This window comes from Panthera leo, chromosome A2, assembly GCF_018350215.1.
Source record: "Panthera leo isolate Ple1 chromosome A2, P.leo_Ple1_pat1.1, whole genome shotgun sequence".
Classification (NCBI taxonomy): Eukaryota; Metazoa; Chordata; class Mammalia; order Carnivora; family Felidae; genus Panthera; species Panthera leo.
The window spans coordinates 81,455,423-81,473,163 of record NC_056680.1 but is presented as its reverse complement, the minus strand read 5'-3'; the positions used below and the strand labels follow the sequence as shown (position 1 = coordinate 81,473,163).

General features: G+C 42.0%; 1 protein-coding gene and 1 pseudogene across 1 annotated transcript in view; both read left to right on the top strand.

The window, feature by feature from the left end:
• MAGI2 (membrane associated guanylate kinase, WW and PDZ domain containing 2) overlaps nt 1–17,741 on the top strand; it is a 1,332,916-nt gene that overhangs the window by 1,310,394 nt on the left and 4,781 nt on the right. The window lies entirely within an intron of this gene.
• Nucleotides 7,482–8,025, top strand: LOC122213622 (annotated as a pseudogene).

Genomic DNA, 17,741 nt, shown 5'->3' with positions numbered 1-17,741 from the left:
CATGACCTGAGCTGAAGTCGGCTGCTTAACTGACTGAGCCACCCAGGTGCCTCGGCAGTTTGTATTTTTTAAAATTTAGGCCTCTTTTTCTTTTCTTTTCTTTTCTTTTCTTTTCTTTTCTTTTCTTTTCTTTTCTTTTCTTCTTTTTCTCCCCTTTAGTTTTAGGCAAATGTGGGCATTGTTTTAGGTACCTCCTGGGGTGTTTACGTTTCAAAGATATAGTAAGATTTACATCTTCAAGGGACAAAGAAAGAATGGAAGTTCCTTCAAGAAGGACTTTGGTTTCCTAAGGCCAACAACTCACAAGCCTTTTGAGATAAATTGGGGAGGTTTTAAGATTGGTAAAAAGGAATAGATGATGGGGCACCTGGGTGGCTCAGGTGAGTTTCAGCTCCGTGTCTAGCTCTGTGCTGACAGCTCAGAGCCTGGATGGAGCCTGCTTTGGATTCTGTGTCTCCCTCTCTCTCTGCTCCTCCCCAGCTTTGCACTCTGTCTCTCTCTTTCTTTCTCTCTCAAAAGTAAATAAACATGAAAAAAAAATCTTTTAAAGGAATAGATGGGACCTTGTATTGCCTCCAGAACTACATTTTATTTTTCATTTTGCAAAGGTTTATAAGATAAGAACAGTTGCTCTCAATTTTTTTTCCCCAAAGAGTTAGGTTGCAGCCTAAATGATATTAAAGGGTTGATCCACCGTCCAGTTACATTGTCTCTCCATTTGCTTCTCTCCCTCTGGGCCCATAAGTTTTAGGTTTGGGGAAGAGACTTTAAAAAATCCTATCAGGCTTTGAAGATCAGCTTCCAACTTCTAATCAACTTTTAACCAAACTACTACTACCCTTCCCCCACAAAAAACGGCATTTAAATATCTTGTCAGTTTTTAGCTTGGACAAACAATATATATTTGGGCAATATGGAAAAAACTTCATGCATGAAAGAGGCGTCTTTAAAAAGGGTGCAAAGGATACTACCTTCTCAAGACCCAAAGTCAGTCCCAAAGACAGTCAAAAGAACCGAGAGCCTGCAAATCTCAGGCACACAGAAAGCCCAAGCCATGCATAGAACAAGTTTAGTAAGATTGTACCTTTTTTTTTTTTTTTTGTATCTACAGTTTCTGGAACAGCAGTTCTTAGACATCAAATAAGCAGGTGTGCTGGAAGGTGGCATGCTTAATTCTTTGGATTTTAGGAAGGAGGAATTTACATTGAATGTGGAGTTTTAATTTCTGTTCTTTCATCTTGTAAAAAGGAGTCCCTAAGGCTAGCCATTAAAATTCTTTGTATCCACTTTTTAATTTGGTCTTTTCCACAGACGCCAGTAAGACAATAGTTTAGGATGAGAGCTCTCCAAAATTTTTCAACTATAGAAGTTTTCAATTCAAAAATCCATCCTCTGGCCATTGACAAGTAGGATCTATCAATCTCAATAGCAACTCAAACTAATAAGCTTTTTTACGGCTTGACCAAGGATGTAAGAAGCATCCCACAAGAGAATACAAAATATGCAGCCCTCACAAGATCCAGCAAGTTCATTCCCAAAGATTGCCTAGGAAAGCAAAAGCCTTTGTTGCACAGGTGGTAAGGACGGTGGAGTGAATACAGTGTCTCTGGTTTCCCACAAGAACTTGAGATGCCTCCAGTCACAAACCTGCTAATCTGTGACACCAGGCAGGTGTTATTGGAATGAGACTTTCCCAGCACTAACAAAGAAAGGAAGGTTGAGGCTACAAGGGCTCCTTATGGACTGGGACCCTTTATGGCAAACTCCCCTGAGAGCTGGCATGGTTGGATGAAGAGAGTGCTGTTTGGGAGTCCATGCCATGGAACCCCACTCTATTCAGCTGGTGCACCCTGGTAAGTGTACCTTCCGCATGGCAGAGACCAAAGAGAATATTCTCACTAGTCGTAAAGACAAATTCTCAGGACATGGAATAAGACAAAAGGAAAAACCCCATCCAGTTTTTACATAGGGGACTCACGGCCAAGTTTGTTTGCACAGATGCCTGTCTGGTAACCATGGTCTGTGAGCCACGCTCGAATAGCGGGCTTATGGTGCCTATGCCTGTGTTCTGCCCTATGGCTCTTCCTCCTTATGACAAACTACACAAAAGGCAGAGACAAAAACAGGGACCATCTTTGGGAGGAAAACAATGGGTAAAAGTCAAGGGTACTCATTACCAAATTTTAACTACAGTGCCTATGTCCAAGAAACTAGTTCCACAAATACTTTATCCTGCTAAGCTAAATTTAGGGGGTGGGGAAAAGGGGGGCGGGGACTCTCATCATGCTTGCTTCCAACAGACCCTGTCAGCAGAGATCCAGGAAACCCTTGTGGTAAGAATTCTTACCTTCTGATGCTGTTTGTCCAAGGTGTCAGGATGTCTCAGCTATAGCAGCCTCAGAACGAGCAGTGTCCACACCATGAAGTAAATCCTGCCAACTGTCAGGGAGGGAAAATTTTTTCTCTACCCTTCTAGATTCTTCTGGTGGTCTAATCAGATTGACATGAGACAGATTAACAGGAGAAAAACACATTCAATCATATATGTAGGGGGTCCCAGAGAACACGAGATCCACAGGCAGCCAGGCAAATGAGGCTTATATGCTACCTGAGCTAAGGAGAAGAGGGTAGAGGGGTTGGGAGACGAAGACAATTCACAGAAAGACAGCAAGAGCAGATGTTTGCCATGACACACTGAGAAGTCTTTCTGATATAAAAGAACCGCATCTCTGGTGATAGCTCTCTTTTTGTTGCAGCCTCCCCTGTCTAAATGTTTTGGGGCAGTTTAGGGGGGCAGGTAGAAAGAAAAACTTCTTGAGTCTTTGTTTCTCAAAAATAGTCACCCTAAAATAATCCTCATGCCAAAGAAACACATTTTGGGGTGGTAAATCTTGCTCCCCTGCAATTCACATTCATTTACTACAAATATACCAGGTTTCTCCACATTTCTGGAAATTACTAGAGTTGGCTGCTATGCCACTTTCAAGAAAGGGGAATGAGTGATCTCTGACTGATCTATTTATTTTTCATCCAACTGATATTTATTGAATACTTGGTAGTATGCACCCAGTACTGTCAGAGACTTAAGTTGCAACAGCAAACAAGACAGATCACAGTCTGTGTCAAATAGGATTTATATTCTAGCAAGAGAGACACACAAATAAATTGTAGTCAATGTTGTGAACGAGACTAAGGAGCTGCACCAGAAAATAACCACTTTGGACAAGGTGGTGAGTGAGACCTCGGAGGAGGTGATACTGAAGCTGAAGAGACAAAGAGCCAAGCGTTTAGGCTGCAAATGTGCACACAGCCCAGGAACTGGGTCCTCCTCTTTCAGCAGATGTGTATTGTTCAGAAGGGAGCCTGCTGCACAAATTTGGCCTTCATGTCTGAGTCTGCACTGCTGCCAACAATTCACCCTCTGCACCCAATTGCCAATATCCTCCTCCCAAGCCAGCCTTTGGCTCCCCTGCCTGTCTGCAGCCCCTTGTTTAGGCTGCTGCCCGAGCACTCGGCGGAGCAAGCTGGCACAGTAGGGTTTTTCTGCAAGTGCACAGACCTGTACAAATCCCAGGCCCTGATGAACCATCATCTGCAGTGATAGTTCAATAGAGTGTCGGGTTTTTTTCCTCCGTTCATCTTTATTTCTGGAGAAATGTCTTCAATAAACAGCCTTACCTTTTGCTAAAATGAAATTAAACCCGTGTGAAATAGGACATTTTGTATGAGCCCTAAGTGCTACAGAAATTGATACCCATTGGTTTGTTTCTAGGAAGTTCTGAGACTTTATTTGCAAAAATGAAAATTCATAGGCAGCATTAATGAAAACCCAGCCCAAACTCTCCTTTTCAAGGTGAGGCAGACTCTGGGCGCTTGGGTGGCTCAGTCAGTTAAGCCTCTGACTTCGCCTCAGGTCATGATCTCACAGTCCCTGCATTGGGCTCTGTGCTGACAACTCAGAGCCTGGAGCCTGCTTCAGATTCTGTGTCTCCCTCTCTCTCTCTGCCCTTCCCTGCTCACACTCTGTCTCTCTCTCAAAAATGAATAAATGTTAAAAAAAAAAATTAAGATGAGGCGGACTCACTACTTCCCACAGCCCCACCCATCTCCCTCCCACCCAGACTGCCTTCTGTCTTCAGCTGGTCTCTCTAATGTTGTCAAGCCCAGGCTCCTGTCACTCCCTCCCTTCCCACCAATCCATGCCCTGTGCCACACAGACCCTTGCCCCCCACACTCCTTGGGAACTATAACATGAACATGAATGAGGGCTCAGATGGTTTCAAATAGTATCATCATTTGTTCTTGACTATCAGAGCAGAGGAGATGCAGGAGGCTTTCACAAACCAATAGGCAGGGAGTAAGAGTTCTCTGGCGTTATCAGCTGCCTGATGGGGAAAAAAGGGTGCAATAACTGGGGACATGCTGCTAAGCTTACAGCAGCCCTTGGGGTCCTAAGTTCAGGGTCAGGCCTGTGATCCCAGCAGGGATCCTTCATGACAGTTCCTTTTATCCGAATGCCTCCTGGGCTCTGGTCCTTTCTCAGGTGCTTTGTTGTGCAATTTGAATGACAGAATGCATGCACGACATTTAGCATTAAGAGTAAATGCCCAGCAAATGTTAGCTGGATTTTTTGTTTGTTTTGTTTGTTTATTATTATCGCTATTATTTACAAGTGCTTACTATGTGCCCCAAAATGGTAGATACTCACTTAGCTTTTACAAAAGTTTGGGTGATTTTAATTTTCACAACAGATGTCTAAGGTAGATAATGTATCATTTGGGTGCAGAGAAGTTGGGTCATTTGCCCAAAGCTACACGGCTAGTCAGTAGTAAAGCTAAAATACAAATCTATGCTGCCTCAACTCTAGATTTCAATTCTCTTTCCTGTCTCCCATGTTCATGAATCCTGACATTACAAAGTCCGACTCAGACTCTCCAGTGAGTCTCCAACACCTGCTGAATGAACTCCATGTTCCTCTGCATGTCCTTCAAATGAGGAAGCTCATTGTCACTTCATCTCAGGTCACCCTACAGCTCACGTCCTGGGTTTGCACCGTGGGAGTCTATCTGGAGTCCCCTCCAGTGCCAAGCACACAGGAATGAGGGTGTGAATGTGTGAATGCAGGGAAGTCCAAATTGTGGGGCTCACTCTGGAATATACTGAAAAGTTTAATTTGGGGTATGTGAAAGTGAAAGATTTGGGTTTTCTCTCTCTTCACATTAGGCAAGAAGTAGGCATGATTCAAAGCAGAAGAGAAGCAACGACTTGAAAAAAAAGGCTAATTATTGAAGAAATAGGGGATGACATTGCTGCTAATAATAAAATTTTAATCGATCTAGTTTTCACTTCAAGACCATTTGCTCAGGGAGGCCTCCCTGAACTCCTAAATGAGGTTAGCACCCCATTAAATGCTTCTGTAGCACCCTTTACTTTTTAAAAAACTTTTCTTTTGATGATCCATCACATTTGAAATCATTTGTTCTATATCTACTTCATATAACAAGCTTTGTAAGGGCAAGAATGTCATCTTGTTCATGCTGAATTCCCAGCAGTCGACACAGTTGCTTGGCACAGAGTAGATAATTGAATAAATATTCATTTACAGCAAGATTAATAGTATTTCTCAGCCAAAGAGTGATCATGCTTCTGCTTGCCAATACCAATAAGAGAAAAGGAAATTTGATTTACTTATAAAAGAATCTAAAACAACATGATACTCTGATCAAAGCAACATGCAGTTAGTTAAGTGTTAGTTCAAGTATAATTCCTTTGTCAGTATCAGTGAATGACGCAACCTGTTAGATAAGGAGGAAGATCCTCCCTATCACCCTCCTGCTTAAAAGCTTCCCAACTCTCTTTCCGGTGAAGTTCTCCCCAACCTGCTCTCCCAGCTATCTCTTCTTCTGCTATCCCAGACACCCCTCACCATTCCCACAATCCACCCAGCACTTGCTGATCCCACTTTCTGGGATAGTCTTCTCTATTTCTGTGTCTATGCTCCCTTTAAACTCAAACTAAAGCCCTCTCCACGTCCCAAATACAGAACAATTGATTCTCATGTGCCCACCCCACAGCACTCCGTACTTGCCCCTGGAAGTCCAGAATTCTGAAATTGTACACGATGAGTTCCTGGAGTCACTAATCATGTCTTGTTCATCTTCACATCTCCAGTGCCTAGCACACGCCTGCCTGAAGGTCAGCACATATTCTGATGAATAAAGACAAAAGAAAACCTCAGGTCCTCCTTGACTGTTCCTTTTCCCTCACACCCTATATCCACTCCATCAGCAGGTCCAGCCTACTCTGTCTTCAAAACATTTCATGAATCTAGCCCCTTCTCACCACCTGCCAAGCCTAGGCCACCATCATGTCCTGCCTGAGCGACCACAATAGCTTCCTGACTGATGTCTGGCTTCTGCCTGCAATTTATTTTGCACACAGCAGCCATGTTAGCCTTTTAAAATGTTCCCTAGGGTCGCCAGGGAGGCTCAGTTGGTTAAGTGTCCAACTCTTGATTTCAGCTCAGGTCATGATCTCACAGTTCATGGGATCCAGCACCATGTCAGGTTTTGTGCTGTCAGCATGGAGTCTGCTTGGAATTCTCTCTCTCTCTGCATCTCCCCCTGCTCATGCTCTCTCTCTCTCTCTCAAAATAAATAAACTTTAAAAAATAAATAAATAAAAATAAATAGAATAAAATATCCCCCTTCATGAGACCATCCAATGGCCTCCAGAACACTTAGAATAAAATTCAAACTCCTCACTGAAGCCCCAATTGATCTTGCCTTTGCCCCCTCTGCCTCCACATCCTACTTACCATTCTGCCAACATGCCAAGCCTTGTCTTTGCACATGTTCCATCTGTCCCCACATGACTTGCTACCCAACATTCAATTCCCCTCTCAGTGTCAGCTCATCAGATAGGCTTTCCCTGACCACCTTATCTAAAACAGTACCCCAGGGGACTTGGGTGGCTCAGTCCATTAAGTGTCTGACTTCAGCTCAGGTCATGATCTTGTGGTCTGTGAGTTCAAGCCCTGCGTTGGGCTCTGTGCTCAGAACCTGGAGCCTGCTTCAGATTCTGTGTCTCCCTCTCTCTCTGCCCTGCCCTGCTTGCACTCTCTCTCTCTCTCTCAAAAATAAATAAACATCAAAAAAATTAAAAATAAATAAATAAAATAAAATAGTACCCCATATCTCTCTACTTTCTCACGTTACCTTATTTTCTTGTGTTGTACTTATTATCAGGCTTATTATTACCTATTTATATATTAATTTTCTGTCTCTTTCACTATGATAGTAAGATCCATGAAGATAGAAATATTGCCATCTTCACAGCTGCCTTTTCAGTGCATAGACTTCCTCTATAATGTAAGTAGTAGGTGTCAACAAAAGTATGTTGAATGGAAGTTTTTAAAAAATTTGGAGGCATCCAAATGGAGGCATCTTCCAAAAATGGCAGAAAGGCAGGTCTCATGCTTGATGACTGAGGCTACCTCCTGGGCCTCTAGGTACCTGTCATGGCTCATCATTGTCAAGCAGGTACTGCTGGCTTGGAAGGTGGTGGTTGTCCACTGTGAGGACAATGAGCTTTTCTGGAAATTTCTATAGAAACAAGTTAAAATACCTGGCCTTCCTCAGCAAGTGTACGGACACCAACTGGTCCTGGGCCCCTACCACATCTTTGGGCGAACAGTAGAGACCTCTGCCCACCAGATGAAGAAGGCCAGGTGGCTCTGACCGCCTCAGGCTGTTGGATGGGAGCCCACCACCCTCTGACAAGAAAAAGTCAGTTGATGTTTACTGCTGCCCTGGAGACTGTGTCTCGTCCATAAAAGTTTGTCCATCTGGGATGCCTGGCTCACAACATTGGCTGGAAGTACCAAGAGGTGACAGCCACCCTGGACGAGGAGAGGAAAGAGAAGGCCAAGATTCGTTAGAACAGCTCATGAGGTTATGGAAACAAACCAAAAAGAAGATGGAGAAGAAACATGACCAATCTACAGAGACCCTCAAAACCCTATGACTCCCAGTCTGAACACAGTAAATATTGTTTATTCTTCATGCTGGGCCTGACCTGCCCTTCCTCCATTACCGCCCTGGGATTTGGGGGATCCAAGAGCTGCCATCCAGGGTTTAGAAGGCTGGGGACACAGAAAGGGCTTAGTCACCACTCCTATGTAAGAAAGACCTCTCTTTAAAAAGTCACTTTACACATCTGTAAGATCTGTGAAGGCATAATTTGTCTGTGACCTACTTGTTTATGAGAGAGTTTTAGAAGATCAATAGCAGGAACAACCATAGTTACTTCAGTTTCAGTATTTGCAAACATGAGCTGGAAAACTGTAATTGGAGGGGACTCTGCATTGTGAGTGAGGCATCTGTTTGAAACTAACTTCTCAAGTGGTTGTACACAATACTCTGCAGCTGCTAGAATATGGGAAGGTGCTTGCGGGGGAGTGTGAGCCTGGTGTGGTCCAAAGGTATTCATCATCGTGCATAGGCTGGGAAGACCTAGAACCAAGAGGCTACAAGCATTGCCCTTGCTGCTTCCCTGTATTTTGTGATCAGAAATGAGTAAGTTGGGTTTTTTTCATAATTTTCTTTTTTTTTTAATTTAAATTTTATTTTTTTAATTTACATCCAAATTAGCATATAGTGCAACAATGATTTCAGGAGTAAATTCCTTAATGAGGTTATGGTTATAATATTATTATCGGTTATTATTATAATAATATTATAATATTAATATATTAATTAATTAATTAATATATTAATATATAATTAATATAATATTAATATAATATAAAAATATAATATTATTATAATATTATTAAGGTTATTATTATTATAACCTTAACCTTAATGAGGTTAAGGTTATAATATTCCTTATATTGTACATATATACAATGGAGTATTACTTGGCAATCAAAAAGAATGAAATCTTGCCATTTGCAACTACGTGGATGGAACAAGAGGGTATTATGCTAAGTGAAATTAGAGAAAGACAAATATCATATGACTTCACTCATATGAGGACTTTAAGGCACAGAACAGATGAACATAAGGGAAGGGAAGCAAAAATGATATGAAAACAAGGAGGGAGACAAACGTAAGCAACTCATAAATATGGAGAAAAAACAGAGGGTTACTGGAGGGGTTGTGGGAGGGGGGATGGGCTAAATGGGTAAGAGGCATTAAGGAATCTACTCCTGAAATCATTGTTGCACTATATGTTAACTAACTTGGATGTAAATTAAAAAAATACATTAAGAAAGAAAGGAAGAAAGAAAGAATGAAAGAAAGAAAAGGAAAGAAAAGAAAAAGATCCTTAAAAAAATTGAGGTATAATTTACAAAGAGTAAAATTTGCCCTTTTCAGTATACAGTTCCACTCGTTTTGAAAAATCCATACGGCTATATAATCACTATCATAAGCAAGATACAGAGCAGTTCCAGCATCCCCCACAATTTTCCCATTCTTTCCGTGGTAGCCTCTCCCCACCCCAAACTTCTAGAAACCTCTCATCAGTTTTCTGCCCCTTTAGTTTTAATATTTGAGAATGTCATATAAAGGGGATCATACAGAATATAAAATTTTGGAGCTGACATCTTTCATTTGGCATGACACAACTAAGATTCACTCGTGCTGTTGGGCAGATAAATAGTTTGTTCCATTTCGTGGCTGAGACTATCCATCGTGCCACAGTGTGTTCATCCATTCACCAGATGATGGACCTTCAGGTTGTTTCTAGTTTTTGGTGAATAAGAATAAAGCCACTAGGCAAATTCACATACAGGTTTTTGTGTGGACCTAAGTTTTTATTTCACTTGTGTGGATACCTCAGAGCAGGATTGCGGAGTGGTAGGGTAACTAAATGTTTCACTTTTTAAGAAACTGCTAAGCTGTTTTCCCAAGTGGCACTGTTCCACTTCTCATTTCCAACAGAATCATGTGACGGTTCTGGTGGCTCCACGTCCTTGCCAGTTATTTTCAGGTTGTTGTTTGGTTTTGGTTTTCACTTTAGCCATGTTAATAGATGTGTAGTGGTATTTCACCGTAGTTTTAATTTGCATTTTGCTATTGGGGATGTTGAGCATCATCCTATGTGCTGATTTGCCATTCAAATATCACCTTTAGTGAAGTGAAAATTCAAATCTTTTGCCCTTTCTAAAAATTGGGTTTAACTATTAATACAATGGCCGATATGTATATAGACATCCATTTATGTATTGTTTCCTTTGATCACAGCCCTGGGAGGGAAGCAGGGCAGATGTTATTCCTTAACTCTCAGTTTTCCAGTTCCCTGAGAAATTGAGGCTAGAATGGTTAAATGACTTGCCCAAGTTCACACCAAGTGGCAGTACGAGGGTTTGAGCCTGGCCTGTCACTGATACTCCTTCCTCCACTAACTGCTGACTTATCCTTCCTGAGGGCTGGGAGGGCCACTGCTGGCTCAGTGGGACTGTGAACTGTCAGCTGAGGCTCTGGCTGAGTAAACCAGCACCAGCCAAATTATGGAAAGGTAGTTTGTGCTTGCCAGCTGTGGTACAGACACTTCCATCCCCTTTCTCCAGCAAAACTTCCCTGTGCTTTGTCTCCCTTCTCTGGAGTCCAACTCCCAGCTACTAACATGTAGGAAAAAAAAAAAAAAATCTATCACAGAAATCTTCCCTGACTCTCTCCTCTTCCCACTCCTGCTTGGGGAGTTTTGCATTTTAACAGGGGCTTTGGGAGACACCTCTTCTTCATGTAGTGATTTTCAAACTGTCTATTGGAGCTTCAAGTTTCCCAAGAAAGGGCCTAAAGACCAGTTCAGGTGTGATAGTTACCAGAGGGCAGGTGGGTGGGGGATGGGTGGAATAGGGGATGGGGATTAAGGAGTGCAGAAGAGGGTTTTATTACCAAGAAACCCCACAAAAACAAATAGCCCAGCACAGGTGGGAGGTGGGTGAATGGCAAGAGGCTTTGGATCCACCTCACCTAACCAAAGTGGTTCCATTTTTATTTGTTTACATAGTGGGTTTCATTTAAGATTTTATTTGAAAAGAAGAATGTGTTGCTCTCCAAAACATCCATAAAATAAACAAACCAACATATTTTTCATATATCCCGGAATGTAGATATTTTACTAATTGAGAGTGATTCCTGAGCATCCCCACATTCCCAGGTCAATGTGAGTCATCAAGATTTTCCCTCATTGAAAAACAGAACTGAGTTTCCTAATCTGTTCTCCATGACACACTTCTGATAGGTTACATCAAGATATCAACTCCTTTTGGCCCTGGGGGCATATAGAAGGGCTTGGCTGGTGTTTTCAGACCTTGATCATTTCCATCTGTTTACTCTAATGCACTAAATAATATATTTTTCTACGTGTGTCCTGATGTGGAAAAAGTTAGAAAGCACCAAAATAGAATAGTGGCTTGGGCTTGGGCTCTGGAGTTATGTAGTCAGGTGTCCTGATTCTCACTTACCAGCTGAGTGGTCCTGGAAAATTGACTAAGGTATCTAAACCTCAGTTTCCTCATCTGTAAAGTGGGGATAATAGCACCATATTGCTCAGGACCATTGTGAGGATGAAAAGATACTCTATGTGGCACACAGGGCACAGTTCCTGTTACAGATGAAGCACTCAGTAAACAGTAGCTCCATTATCAATAGCCCCTTCAGCCCTGGAGGTCAAGTTTGCCACAGGTGTACTGCTGCTCTTAAAATGAGTATAAATGTGAAGCAGCAGTAACCAAATAGGGTCACGATTTTTAAAGTTATTGATGTTTCTAACACCTCGTTTGCATCTCTCTGGTAAGAAAGATGAAACAATGCTTCAGAAAGAGCAGAAGCAAAGTAAAATAATTAATGTGTTCAGAAGTTTTTTAAAGGCACATTTTTCTTTGTATTTTGTTACAAAAAGCAATCGCCTTAGTGATAGTTGAACAGATCCAAATGAACCATTATGGTTTGGACACATCTTTAAAAGATTTTTCTTTTGAACACCAAATGACTTCACATTACTGTCCTTTGATCTACTGTAATCATTTTTTATATTTTCCTATAATATTCTAAAATACAAGAGACTGTAGTTCAGTATAGCCACATCAGTATCCTCTAACCCAGCCAACTGTAGGTTGCAATAGGAAAGGTTTTCATAAGAAGAAGGAACACTTACCAAATCCATGGATCTCTTTGCAAAATGATTTTATTCATTTGAGCAGTAAAAGTATGTCTCAAACTGACCCAGTGTTTTCCAATATCTAGTGGGAGTATTTTCAATTCAGTCCAGGTCAAAGTGTGACACTGTGAGGGTCTTTTTTGAAGTATGTAGTATTATCCCTGCTCTTAAGAAATCTAATTTCATTATCTTCCAATTCTAGCTCATATTTCCAGCATTTCCACAAATCAACACCTTAACTATGGTGCCCACCCTTCTGTGTCCAAGGTTCAAACACAAATGGCATTTCAGAGTCTCCATTTGGAAGAACGATGGATTTGCCTCTGACAGACTCACTTGAGATAGAAGTTTCTCTGCTACTGCCCCAGAAGAAGAGATGAGCCCCATTTCACAATCAAAATAGAGGATAGCAAAGGAGTCTAGTGATAGTGTTTCAGCTGAGTTTGTAGACTACCACCCAACTGAGAAAGTCATTCAGCAACCTGCTCCATTCCTGACCAGCTAGGTAGCCTGGAACAGGCTTGTATGTTTACTTGTATGTAAAACGTACAAGTTTGCATGTGGGTAAATATATTAGAAGAGTGATGTATCTAGGAAGCACCTCACTCAATGTTCCCTGTTGCTGTTATGAGTCATACAATAGTGGTAATACTATTGTGACTTTCCTGAACACTAATCCAAAAGGCAGCCATTAGCTCTGCATACCTGCCCTGTGTTGGGAGGAGGAGAGAAGTGTGGGAACCAATCAGCCCAAAGCTGGAAACACTAGGGCTATTAGGTGAGGTGTGGGGCAGGAGACAAGCCCTCCTTCCTCTGCAGCAATCCCTGGCTCCTTTCTATGGTGTCTCCCTCACCCTTCTGCACAGGATAAAATTAACTCTTCCTTGATTTCCTTACATTTTCTTCTCCTGCACAATTTTTTTTTTTTTTTTTTTTTTTTTTTTTTTTTTTTGCTGGAGATAAGAACCACCTAGGAAAACCAGTAGTGCAGATACTTATTTTTTTAATGTTTATTTCTGAGACAGAGACAGAGCATGAGTCGGGGAGGGGCAGAGAGAGAGGGAGACACAGAATCAGAAGCAGGCTCCAGGCTCTGAGCTGTCAGCACAGAGCCCAACACGGGACTCCAACTCACAAACCGTGAGATCATGACCTGAGCTGAAGTCGGTCGCTCAACTGACTGAGCCACCCAGGCACCCCTGCAGATACTTATTTATGGCAATAAGTAGTCTCTTCCTAGTGGGTCACTTCTCTGGTTACCGTCACTTGAGTTATATTCCATAAAAGAAACAAGCTGTTGAAACACAGTAGATGAGGTTTTTTTGTTTGCTTGTTTTTTTAATCTCAGGCACATGAAGTGCAATACAACATTTTATTTGTCAATATTGCTGGGTTCCTACAAGATAAAGTCAAGAGATCACACATCTTTTAACTCAAAGATAACAGTATGTGTATGAGTGTGTGTATGATTTGTGTACATATATACTAATAATATGTAATTACATATTAATCAGTCTATTTTGTTAAGTATTTATTAGAGTGAGAGAGAAAGAGTGGGGGAGGGGCAGAGAGAAAGAGAAAGAAAGAAAGAGAGAATCCAAAGCCCACACGGGGCTCGATCTCATGAAGCACAAAATCAGAACCTGAGCCAAAATCAAGAGTCAGTCTGCTTAACCAACTGAGCCACACAGGCACCCCTAATCAGTCTATTTTCTAGGAGAGATCCAAAGTGACTGGAACCAACAATAAGAAGGGGAAGAAACTTAATCCTAACTTAGGATGGGGACCTGCATATGCCCCCCAATAGAGTGTGAGCTATTGAGGGTCCGTCTTGCCTGTGGTTCATCTGAACATTCACTGGCATAGTGAGTAATGACTCCCCAGAGATAAAGCTCCTTTAAGCAACATCATCATGGCTGAGAAGATTAACAAGGGAAAGAACATCTGTTAAAAGTCAGGAGAACTAAACTGCCTGTTCTCCATCCAGAGCTTCTCTATGTCTCTTTAGTTTAGAACTAAACTGAGATAGAGCTTCTCTATCTCTCTCCATCCCAGGGACCACTGATGAAAGCCAAGAACTCTTCCTAGTGCCCTTTCTGTGGCTGCCGTCCTCCCTCTGCACTCCTGCCCCAAACTTACTGATTTCCCTTCCCACTTCAAATACACACTAGCAATTCACCACCATCCTCCCCCTCTGAAAACTGATAAAAGTCATAGACACAAACCTTTTTTTGCTGATTATCCTCTAAATGAAGATCTTCTCTGAAGTATTTGCTCAAGTAGGCATCTGGTTTCAAGTCTTCCATTTCTGTGTGTGGAACAGGTTGATTTGTTCATCAAATATTCACTGAGCCTTTATCACTGTGTCAAACACTAGTAATTCCCACTGTGATAAACAAGACCAAGGTGGCCATTGCCCTCGTGAAGATTTGCCACCTAGTAGTTGAAACTGATATTAATCAAATAAGCAGGCAGATATATAATTACAAATTATAATTACTATTAGGAAATAAAAGCAAGATCCTCTTGAGGACAGCACAATATCTACCTTGGATTGGGTCCTCTAGGGTGATATTTAAGTGACCTAAAGAATAAAAAAGAACTCACCATGTGAATAGTTGGGGGGAGAACCTTCTGGGCAGAAGAATCAGTAATGATATCCCAGAATAGAGAAGGCGCTTGGTGCATTTAGGAACTGAACGAAGACCAGTGTGGGTGGAGAATAGAAAATAAATGGGGATGAAGCTGAGGAGTCTGGCAGGGGCCAGATCACGCAGGCTTTTGTGGGTTATGATATTAATTTTGCATTTTCATCTAACAGCATTGAGAATCCACTGAAGTTTTAAGCAAAGGAATGACATGGTCTACTTTGTGTCGCAAAGAGATTCTTGTGGGTGCTGTATGGAGAATAATTAGTAGTAGGCGAGACTGGAAGTAAAGAGAAGAGTGGATTACGGGAGTAGCCCTGTGAGAAACAGTGGCTTGGAACGTACATCCTTGGTTATGGGAACTAGGTTAGTTGTCCTGAGCTCTGAGCTCAGGAGAGGGTGTGTATCCTACACTTCTCTTGTCTGAACAGCACTGAAATTCATTTTTGAATTCTCTGTCTTCAACAGTATTGCCAAGGGGTTATGAAAGAGGTCCACACTACGGTCTTTTTTTTTTTTTTTTTAAGTTCTTGTTAATGTTTATTTATTTTTGAGAGACAGAGTGTGAATGGGGTAGGGGCAGAGAGAAAGGGAGACACAGAATCCAAAACAGGCTCGAGGGTCTGAGCTGTCAGCACAGAGACTGATGCAGGGCTGGAACCCACGAGCCATGAAATCATGACCTGAGCCAAAGTCAGGCACTTAACCGACTGAGCTACCCAGGCACGCCCATGGCTGTTTTTAACTGTGTTTATCTTGGGCAGCCCACACTGGTTGCAGTCCTTCTAGGGAGTGCCCTAAATCTTGACCTCAGGTGGTGAGAGTCCAAGTATACTTGAAGATAAGACTGATAAGACTTGTGGGTGGATTGTATTTGTGAGGTGAGGGAGAGAAAGGAATCAAGCATGACTCCAGGGGATAGTTGTGCCACTCACCAAGATGGGAAAATGAGGAAAGAGTGCAGAATAGGCTTGGGGAGAAAAGATTTCCACTTTTGACCTGTTAAATGAAGATGCCAGTGAATGATCCGAGTGGAGACAGCAAATAGACAGGTGGACACACCAGCCCAGAGCTCGTAGCATAGAGCTCAGCAGAAACATTCAGGAGTATTGCTGTTGTATAAAAGCCACATGAATAGAGGAGAATAGCTAGGAGACACTATAAAGAAAGAAAATGACCTAAGACCAACCCCTGAGGAATGCCAACATTTAGAGGTCAAGTAAAAGAAGAGGAAATTGAGAAGCAACTGCCAAAGAGAGAGTCTAAACAACAGGAGAACAGAGTGTCATGGGAGCCCAGAGTTGGCTTTGTTTCTGGCAGTGAAATGTGGTGAGATAAAGCATTAAGATGAATACAGAGAGATGGCCTCTGGACTTGCCAATAGAAAGATCACTGGTGACCTGGACAAGAGCAGGTAGAGGAAGTCAGGTTGGAATAAGAGGCTTTTTCCTTTCTGATTTCAGCCCATTGGGCTGGGAACACTGTTTGGACAATGGGGCTGCAGAAACTCCCGCAGGCCCACATGGCTGATTTTGTCTTCCTAGGATGCATCTCTGTTATTTCCGGTTCTGGTTAGAACATCTCAGACAGGAAGAATGTGGGCAGCTCATCTTCCTGGGCATCGACTCAGCAAATGAACACAATCACATGCTTTAGGCGGTGGCCGGGTTGGAGAAAAAAAAAGAAGGGGGAAGGAGCCAGGAGGAAAATAAGGTTTGAAGGAAGCAGAACAAAATATGGTTGCTTCTTCTGGTTATTGTGTATCAAGATTTCATGAAAACTGGAGTTTGAAATGTTAGAGTAGGACTCTTCCTGACCACCAGGGTTCCTGTCACCCGGATGAGGCCAGTGAAAGGGCAAGGTGGGGGAGGGGCTGTCTGCTGCCCTTGGCGCTTATACACAGCTTTGCAGGCTCCTGCCTCGTGCAGACACCTCATGGCTAGTATTCAGATGGAGAATTCTTGTCCAGAAAAATGAAAACTATTAAGCCACTTATACAAATGTCCATCCTTTAAGTCATTTTATGTTAAGATCTAGTTCATTTTAATTTCTGACTAATACTCGCAGTCAGTAGTAGCTTGGAATATTTTAGCATGTAGTTTCTCCCACTAAGAATTTAATGATCTATAAACAAACACTTGAGAAATCTTTTTATCATAAGAGGTATTCTTTTGTGCTTTGTATTTTGAATGATTTCGCCTTCTAGTTTATTATCACAAGTAAGATGTTCAGAAATAAATGCTAAGTATTCTGTTCAGTGAGGGGGTCTAGTCCCTGTTGGTCAGCAGTGGCCATTGAGCATGTCCATTTCACATGCTTTGATCCTATTTGCAAGGCAAGATGTTAGGAAAATTTTCTCAGTAAGTGCAAAAGAGGAAAGAAACCCAACATTTTACTCTTGGCTGACCCATTTTGTCATCTTGGTCAAATTACTTAACCTCTCTCTGCTCCAATTCCTCCTTCAGGAAATGCTGTGAATAATATCAGCCTCCCTGTATCTCACAGTAATTCAAGGCCAGCTAATTGACTCTGCCACAGTGATGGAATTGGCCCAGGTGGGGGTGGGAGGAATGGTGGAGAAAGATATTAAAAGTGAACTATCATTATCACGGTCCAAGCTAGAGATTACTATTGCACAACGACACTCTAGTTAGGCCTTTTGGAAACCACTTTTAACTCTTTCAGGCAATATCTTCCTGTATGATGGAATTGCCACGGACTATCATTTGCTCTAACGGTTTCATTTTCAGACGCTACCCCAGCCAGAATCAGAACATACTCCAATTTTCAATGAAAACATTTGCATTTGAGGATTTTAGAATATTCCTCGAGGTAGCCAAGTCTACCCGGGGTAGAGCAACACAGCACATGGGAATCACAGCATATGGGAATGGCTGATTTACTGGCACTTACTCAAAATGT